Raw genomic sequence first — 9,259 nt, 5'->3', positions numbered from 1 at the left:
ACGGTAAGTTAGTATGTAGTTTCTTTAGAAGTTTAAGGAATTTACCAAATTGTTCATTTGAGCGGTCTTTCCTTGTCACATTGGGGTATGGCACGCGAGGTTTATATTTTGTAATCACCGGCTTGGGCTCATTGTGGCCTACCTCATTCTTACTTATGCTTACCCTTCCTCATCTTGAACGACAATCGCGTTGAGTTCCTCCCTTGGGTTAGATTTAGTGTTGCTTGGCAGGCTACCTTGTGGTTGTTCAGAAATCAACTTGGCGAGCTATCCAATCTGAGTTTCGAGCCCCTGGATTGATGCTTGTTGATTTTTGAGTGCGGTCTCGGTATTCTAAAAACGAGTTTCTGACACTGAGATGAATTTTGTTAGCATATCCTCAAGGTTAGGTTTTTTCTCTTGTTGGTAGGGTGGTTGTTGGAAGCCTGGAGGTGGTGGTCTCTAATTCCCTTGGCCTCCCCATGAAAATTTAGGGTGGTTCCTCCAACCTGTATTGTAAGTATTCCTATAGGGATTGTTTTGAGATCGAGGATTTTTACCCATGTAACTTAACTGTTCGTTCTCCATGTTGTGGCCAAAAGGTGCCTATTCTGAACTGCTTGATCCGCCTCCACTTGCTTCGCATTGCATTATTGGGTGAACCTGTGAAGAACTAATGAAACCATCAATTTCTTATTCATGAGTTCTACCTGAGTAGAGAGCATGGTGACCGTATCGACGTTATAAACACCGGCTGTTTTCGTTGGCTTTGTCCTCATGACTTGCCATTGATAGATATTCAGTGACATCTCCTCTATAAATTCATAGGCATCTTCAGGTGTCTTATTATTGATGGTTCTACCAGCAACTGTGTCAACCATTTGTCGAGTCGAAGGAATTAGGTCATTATGAAAGGTTTGAACCTGTAGCCAAAGCGGTAACCCATGGTGAGGGCACCTTCTCAAGAGGTCCTTGTATCTCTCCCATGCATTGTAGAGTGTTTCTAAATCCATCTATATAAAGGAAAAAATATCATTACATAATTTAGCCGTTTTAGCTAGCAAAAAATATTTTAATAAAAACTTTTTGGTCATTTGTTCCCAAATAGTGATTGACCCCTGTAGGAACGAGTTCAACCACTATTTAGCTTTGTTTTCTCAATGAAAAAGGGAATAACCAAGGACGAATGGTGTCATTAGAAACGCCATTAATTTTAAATGTATCACATAGTTCCAAAAAGCTCCTCGTCCTGCAAACCATAAAACTGAACAAACTCTTGTATCATTTGAATTGTGTTAGGTTTCAGTTCAAAAGTATTTGCGGCTACAGTAGGTCTAACTATGCTCAATTCAGTTCCTGTTAAAGAAGGTTTAGCATAATCATACATAGTGTGCGGAGCAGGATTCCGATTAACAGCAATCGCAGGAGGTAGCGGTTTTTCTTGGTTTTCAGCCATCTCCTTGGTTGTGGTTGAAGAATCATCCTCTTGCTTGTCCTCTGTGTATCTTAGGCTTCGCCTTATTTCTCTCTGGTTTTTGTGAACTATGCAGTGAATCTCACTGTCAAAAAGTAGTGGTCTTGACGGGTTTCTTCTGGTCATAAACTAGAAAAACCTATCAGAAGGAAATACGAGAAAAATTAGAAAAGAAAAGAAAATTTTAAATTGTAATAAAAGTAAAGTTGCTAAAGTAATAAAAATTGAGTTTTCCTAATATCACCGGCAATGGTGCCAAAAACTTGATGCGGGATATTCGTAACAGGCTTTTAAAGATTTATAAATGAAACGTTCTTGAGACTAATTTATTATCACGATTAAGGCAAGTGTACCTATCGAACAGTTGTATAGTTCAGCAAGACCGGATTGTCGAACCCAAAGGAACTACGAGTACTAGTATTTACTTCCTTTTTATTATCTAGCCTATAATTTAAGAGGTTTGGTTGTCTAAACTAATTACTAACTAAGAACACACAGAAAGAAAAACTTGGGAAAATACTTTTGGGAAAATTCGATTGATTGAGACAATACCTAAGGAAAAATCCACCTAGACTTCACTTGTTATTTGACTCTGAATCAGACGATTTATTCATTTGACTTGATCCGTAGAAATCCCTAAGTTATATTATTATCTCTCTCGAGACTAATAACGTCTAACCCTAGGTTGAATAATTGAAATCTCTTTCTAATTAACACCTTAGAATTACATTAACTCGATCTATGGATTCACTTATTAGGTTTCACCTTAATCCGAAAAAATCTTGTCACCCTATCTCTAGGCGCACAATCAACTCCGCTTAATTATGACAAATTTACTCTTAGACAGGGTCTATTCCTCCTCTGAAAAAGATCTTAACTTGAATCAATATTCTGGAATATCAAAACAAGAATTAAGAACACATAATTAAGAACAAGTCAAATATTTATCATACAATTCAGATAATAATAACAAGATTTGTCTTAGATTTCATTCCCCTTAGGTATTTAGGGGTTTAGTTCATACTTATAAAAGAAAACATCTCAGAAGCATAAAGATAACAAAACATAAGAAAACCCAAAACTCCTGAAGGAACTTGAAGGGAGATCTCCAGTCTTGATGATGAATCCGGCTCTTGAGATGGACCAATCAGCTTTCCTTCAGTAATTCCTTGCTTCCTACTCTGCATCCCCTTTCTTAAGTGCCTTATCGAATTCTTTAAATAGGCTTTGGAATTCCTAAGAGCCCTCAAAATTGGCCTTTTCCGAATAGGACTAAACTTGGGTTCGGCAAGGACACACCCGTGTGACATGCCCGTGTGCGATTTCTGAAGGCCGTGGTCAAGGCTGTTAAATGGGCATGGGTGTGTGATCCACCCTTGCAAGTCGTGCTTCGGTCCTACCAAATTGACACGCTCGTGTGAGGAAGTCCAGGTCGTGTTGTTTTCCCATGTGGGTCCATTTTCTCTGTTTTCGGCCCATTTCTCACTCTTTTTACTCTCCTATGCTCTCCTAAGTATAAAACATGAAATTAAAGGATTAGGAGCATCGACTTCACCAAATCTAAGGAGAAACCATCCATAAATGCGTTAGGCATGGGGTAAAAATATGTATAAATTACGGTTTATCACCTAGACATGTCTTTCTTTGGCTTACGTCTCGAGGCTAATGCATGCCCGAGACATGTCTTACACTAGAACTCATCTCGATGCCGATGCCATGTCCCGGACATGGTCTTCCACTGGCTCTCATAACATGGCTGATGCATGTCCCAGACATGCCTTACACTAGCCCACAATAATCCATATGTCATGGCATGAATATCCGATATATTTCTTAGGTTCGAACGGGAACTCTAGTATCTCTATTATCATCATACTTTTTCAATTTTAGAATCAAGCAATTCATGCTACGTTAATTCAAACACAATTCAACACATATACATTAGTGATGTAGTTGTATTATTTACATACAACTTACCCTAGGTTACAAAATGTTTCGACTAGTTGGTTTAGTCAATTTGCTTGGCTTTCCCCCAGTCTAGGTTCAGATTCGGTATTTCTTGATCTATAATAACAAAATGCTCTTATTTAGTCACTTTATCAATCTAGGCACTCTACAATACATAATTGGGCAAAATGACCAATTGCCCCTAGACTTTTACAAAATGACTATTTTACCCCTAAGCCTGAAAATTGATTTTTTATCGAATTTCTTCATATCTTAAGCCTAGCCAAACCCTTTCTACTCTTATAGCAACTTCAAATTCCCACTATTTCACACACTTATAATCTATCTTACGAGTTATGCAAAATAGTCCTTTTAGGTGTTTTCATGCTAACACCTTTCACAAAAGTTGGTTATAAGACACCCAAGAGTCATTTTCTTCCATAAACACTCAACAAACATTACAAATCCTTTCATGGAAGAACCCTAAACTCCTAATTATTTTGAAAAACAGTACCCTCATTTGAAAACTTATGCTTCAAGTGTCTCAAAGGTACAAAAATATTCAAGAAAAGCCATAAACATCACTTACTTGTGAAGGCTTAAAGTTAACCCCATTTCTTGGCTAAAATTTTTTGTCAAAAGGAAGGATGGAGAAAAGAAAAATGATAACTAGGCTTTTTGGCATTATTATATCTTACATTATGTCATCAACTTACCTAACATTTTGACCATTCACCCTTCATTGTCTCATGGCCGACCAAGCTCTTACAAAAGGGTCTAATTGCCCTTTAAAGACCCCCAAAATTTATTCTCTAGCTATTTGACACCTTTAGCTATCAATTTAGGACTTTTGCACTTTATGCAATTTAGTCCTCTTTCACAATTGAGCACACGAATGTCAAAATTAACTCACTAGATTTTCCATACACCAATATAAACATGCAATGACTCCAAAATAATAATAAAATAATTTATTCGATTCTAGATTTGTGGTCTCAAGACCACTATTCTGACTAGCCCCAAACTCGGGCTGTTATATTTCTCCTCCTTAGGGATTTTCATCCACGAAAATCTTACCGGCAAATAAGTTTGGGTACTGATCTCTCATGGTCTCCTCGGGTTCCCATGTGGCTTCCTCGACTCCATGTCTATGCCACAAAACTTTCACGAGTGCAGTACTTTTATTCCTCGACTGTTTGACTTCCCGAGCTAAAATCTTGATCGACTATTTGCCATAAGTCCTGTTCAGATAAATTTCAACCTCAGTTGGCGTAATCACATGCGAAGGGTCTGATCTATACCGGCGTAGCATGGATACATGAAACATGTCGTGAATCTTTTCCAATTCTGGTGGCAAAACCAAATGATAGACAAACGGTCCAACTCTCTCGATAACCTCATAAGGTCTTATGAAGCGAGGACTTAACTTGCCTCTTCTACCAAATTTGAAGACTTCCTTCCACGGGGATACTTTCAAAAACACTCGATCACCAACTTGAAATTTGATCTCTTTACGCTTTAAATCCGCATTGGATTTCTATCTATCTAAAGCGGCCATCAAGCAGTCACGAATCACTTTAACTTTCTCTTCAGTCTCTTTGATTAAATTGACTCTGTGAATCAGACTCTCTCTAAGTCCAGTCCAATATAAGGGCATTTGACACTTTCGTCCATACAAAGCCTTATAAGGCACCATCTTCAAACTTGTCTGATAACTGTTGTTGTAGGCGAATTCAACCAATGGAAAATAACTTTCCCAACTACCTTGAAATTCAAGAACACAACACCGCAACATGTCTTCCAAAATCTAAATCACTCTTTCTGACTGGTCGTCTGTCTATGGGTGAAATGCTATGCTAAAACTCAACCTTGTTCCTAAAGCCTCTTGTAACTTTTTCAAAAACCTTGAGGTAAATCTCAGGTCCCTATCTAAAACAATCGATAAAGGCACTCCATGTAGCCTCACAGTCTCAGAAACGTAAAATTTCACCAATCTCTCAAGGGAGTAGTCGGTACGCACTGGTACAAAATGTGTCGAATTTTGTTAGCCTATCAACAACCCAAATAGCATCTTTTTTCTTCGGGGTTACCGGCAAACCCATCACAAAATCCATGGTAATTTGATCCCACTTCCACTCTGGAACCGTTGTAGGCTGAAGTAGACCCAAAGGTACTCGGTGTTTAGCCTTAACTTGTTGGCACACAAGACACTTGGAAACAAACTCTGAAATATCTCCTTTCATCCCCGACCACCACTAAATTTTCTTCAGGTTGTTATACATTTTTGTACTGCCCGGGTGGATGGAAAAACATCCACTATGTGCCTTATCTAAAATCTTCCAGATCAACTTATTGTTTTTGCGTACACAAACTCTATCTTTAAACATCAAAGATCCATTGGTACCAATCCTAAAGTCTGATTCTGCTCCCGACTCGCATTGGGTTCTCTTGGTTTGCAAATCTTTGTCGCTGTTCTGAGCTTCAAGAATTTCTTGCAAAAATATCAACCTAGCTCTCAACTCATCTAGAATCGAACCATCATCTAATAAAGCTAGTTGGGCATTCATTACTCTCAAGGCAACGGTGACCACATTCACCTTTCCCTGGTGGTAGTCAATTATCAACTCATAATCCTTTATCAACTCTAGCTGCCTTCATTGTCGTAGATTCAATTCCTTCTAAGTCATCAAATGCTTAAGACTTTTGTGATTGGTGAACACTCAGCATTTCTCTCCATACAAATGGTGTCTCCAAATCTTTAATGCGAACACTACTGCTGCTAGTTCCAAGTCATGGGTTGGGTAATTTCTCTCGTGTGGTTTTAGTTGTCTTGAGGCATAAGCTATAACCTTGCCTTTTTGCATGAGCACACACCCTAAACCATTCAAGGAGGCGTCGCTATAAATCACAAACTCCTTACCCGACTCCGGTTGCGCTAACATAGGGGCTTTAGTCAATAAAGCCTTTAATTGCTCGAAACTCTGTTGGCACTTTTCTATCCATTCGATCTTGACATCTTTTTGCAGCAGTCTTGTCATCGGGGTAGCTATCATAGAGAACCCTTGAGCAAACCTTCTATATATCTAGCCAAACCCAAAAATCTTCTGACTTCCGTCACATTCTTCGGCAGTTTCCACTCAAGAATAGTCGAAATCTTATTTGGATCAACTCTGATCCCGTCACCCTACACAATGTGTCCTAGAAAACCAACCTCCTTAAGCTAGAATTCGCTCTTACTGAACTTGGCGTACAATTGTTTATCTCTCAGGGTCTATAATACAGTCCTCAAATGGTTCTCATGTTCACTCTCATCATGCGAGTAAATCAGCATGTTGTCGATAAATACCACTACAAACTTATCCAAATATGGCCAAAAAAATGCAGTTCATCAAATCCATAAACACCATCGGGGTGTTAGTCAAACCAAAAGGCATGACAGGGAACTCATAATACCCGTATCTTGTTTGAAATGTAGTTTTCGGTACATCTTGTTCTTTCACGCTTAACTGGTAGTATCCTGACATCAGGTCAATCTTGGAAAATACAACGGCTCCTTTTAATTGATCAAACAGGTCATCGATCCTTGGCAAAGGATACTTGTTCTTCACTATTACCTTATTGAGTTGTCTATAGTCGATGCATAACCTCATCGACCCATCATTCTTTTTTACAATAAGTACTAGAGCACCCCAGGTGAAAAACTCGGTCTCGTAAAGCCCTTATCTGTTAACTCTTGCAACTGCACCTTCAATTCTATCAATTCTATCGAAGCCATCCTATACGAAGCGATCAAGATGGGTGCCATACCAGGAACAAACTCAATTCCAAACTCAACTTCCCTCACTGGAGGTAATCTGAGTAATGCCTCTGGAAACATGTCTATAAACTCACAAACCACTGGTACCAATTCACTCTTCAACTCAGACACTTGAGTATTCAACACAAAAGTTGGGTAAGCCTCATATCCTTTTCTAAAATATTTCTCAATAGTCAAAGACGATATTATCAAGGGTAAATTATCTGACTCATCTATTTTGTAACACCCCTTACCCGTTTTCTACACTGGAATAGGGTACGAGACATTACCAAAACATAACACATGCAATCGTACAAAGCCATGACATAGATTTTTTTATATCCAAGTGATCACGTGATTTTGTGATAGGTTTTAAATATTTATAATTTATCGTTCTTGAAACTAACTATTATCGCGATGTAGGCAAGTGTACCTATCGAACAGTAGTATAGTTTTAGCAAGACCGGATTGTCAAACCCAAAGGAACTACAAGTACTAGTAATGACTATCTTTGTATTATCTAGCCTAGGAATAAAGAGGTTTTGTTTTTAACTAACCAATTATCTAAACTACGAACTCACAGAGAATAGAATTGGGGAATTGCTTTTCAAAAAATCGATTGAATTAAGACAATACCTAAGAAAAAATCCACCTAGACTGCACTTGTTATTCTGGCTCCAAATCGGACGATTTATTCATTTAACTTGTTCCGTAGAGATCCCTAAGTTATGTTATTATCCCTATTCAAGACAAATAATGTCTAATCCCTAGATTGAATAATTGAGACCTTTCTCTAATTAACACCCTAGGGTTGCATTAACTCGATCTATGGATCCCCTTATTACGTTTCACCCTAATCCGGCAAAATCTTGTCACCCTCTGTCTAGGTGCGCAAACAACTCCGCTTAATTATGACTAATGTACTCTTAAATAGGGTCTATTCCTCCTCTGAATAAGAGCTTATCTTGAATCAGTATCCTGGGATATCAAAACAAGAATTAAGAACACATAATTAAGAACAAGTTAAATATTTATCATATAATTCAAAAAATAATAACAAGATTCGTCTTAGGTTTCATTCCCTTTAGGGTTTTAGGGGATTTAGTTCATAACTAAATAAGAAAACATCTCAGAATAATAAAGAATACAAAACATAAAGAAAACCCAAAACTCCTGAAAGGGAAATTGAGGAGAGATTTTCAGTCTTGATGATGAATCTAGCTTCTGATATGGATCAATCGGCTTCCTTAGAGTAATTCCTTACTCACTATTCTATGTGTCTTCTTTCTTCCTCCTCTATGGTGTATTTATAGGCTTTAGAATGCCAAAGAGCCCTCAAAATTAGCCTTTTCTGAATTGGACTCAACTTAGGCTCGACATGGACACGCCCGTGTGCGATTACTTCAGGCCAGGCTCGAGCCTGCCAAATTGACACAGCCATGTGGTCTGCCTGTGTGAGGAGGTCTAGGCCGTGTTGATTTCGTACTTTGGCCAATTTTCTTCGTTTTTGCCCCGTTTCTCGTTCCTTTCACTTTCTTATGCTCTCCTAAGTATAAAACATGAAATTAAAGCATTAGGAGCATCGAATTCACCAATTCTAATGGAAATTCATCCATAAAATGCATTAAGCATGGGTTAAAAATATGTATAAATTACGGTTTATCAAATACCCCCACACTTAAGCTTTTGCTTGTCCACAAGTAAAATTCTCAACTCATAATCAAAAAAAATTCTTCCGAACTTATAATTTCTATCGATAATATCTCAAAATAATCCACAGGTAATCACATATTGAGAATTCAACTCAAAGAACATCAAAGTTTCAAACACTCCAAGTTGAGCATTTTATTCTGAAAACATAGGTGTCTCCCTTCGTCTAGGTAATTACCATTGATTCAAAATATCATAGAGTTTCACATCCTCAGTATAGATTCACTCAAATCACTTGAGGTGTTTAAGGACAATACATGAAACACTTAATAGTCAATAATGAAAAGTCATTACCATAGGCTTGCATGAAAATCAAATCTCCACCACTATAAGTTGATATGATTCATCAATCA

At 38.0% G+C, this 9,259-nt stretch overlaps 1 non-coding gene across 1 annotated transcript; it reads left to right on the top strand.

Annotated features, from left to right (window-relative positions):
- The first annotated feature begins 918 nt into the window (after positions 1–918).
- LOC121228779 (small nucleolar RNA R71) lies at positions 919–1,025 on the top strand. Its single transcript, XR_005926354.1, has one exon. It is a non-coding gene; the product is annotated as a small nucleolar RNA R71 (small nucleolar RNA).
- Positions 1,026–9,259: the final 8,234 nt, after the last annotated feature.

Source organism: Gossypium hirsutum, chromosome A04 (assembly GCF_007990345.1).
Source record: "Gossypium hirsutum isolate 1008001.06 chromosome A04, Gossypium_hirsutum_v2.1, whole genome shotgun sequence".
Taxonomy (NCBI): Eukaryota; Viridiplantae; Streptophyta; class Magnoliopsida; order Malvales; family Malvaceae; genus Gossypium; species Gossypium hirsutum.
Note: the sequence above shows the minus strand (reverse complement) of the source record. Positions and strands in the feature narration are given on the sequence as shown.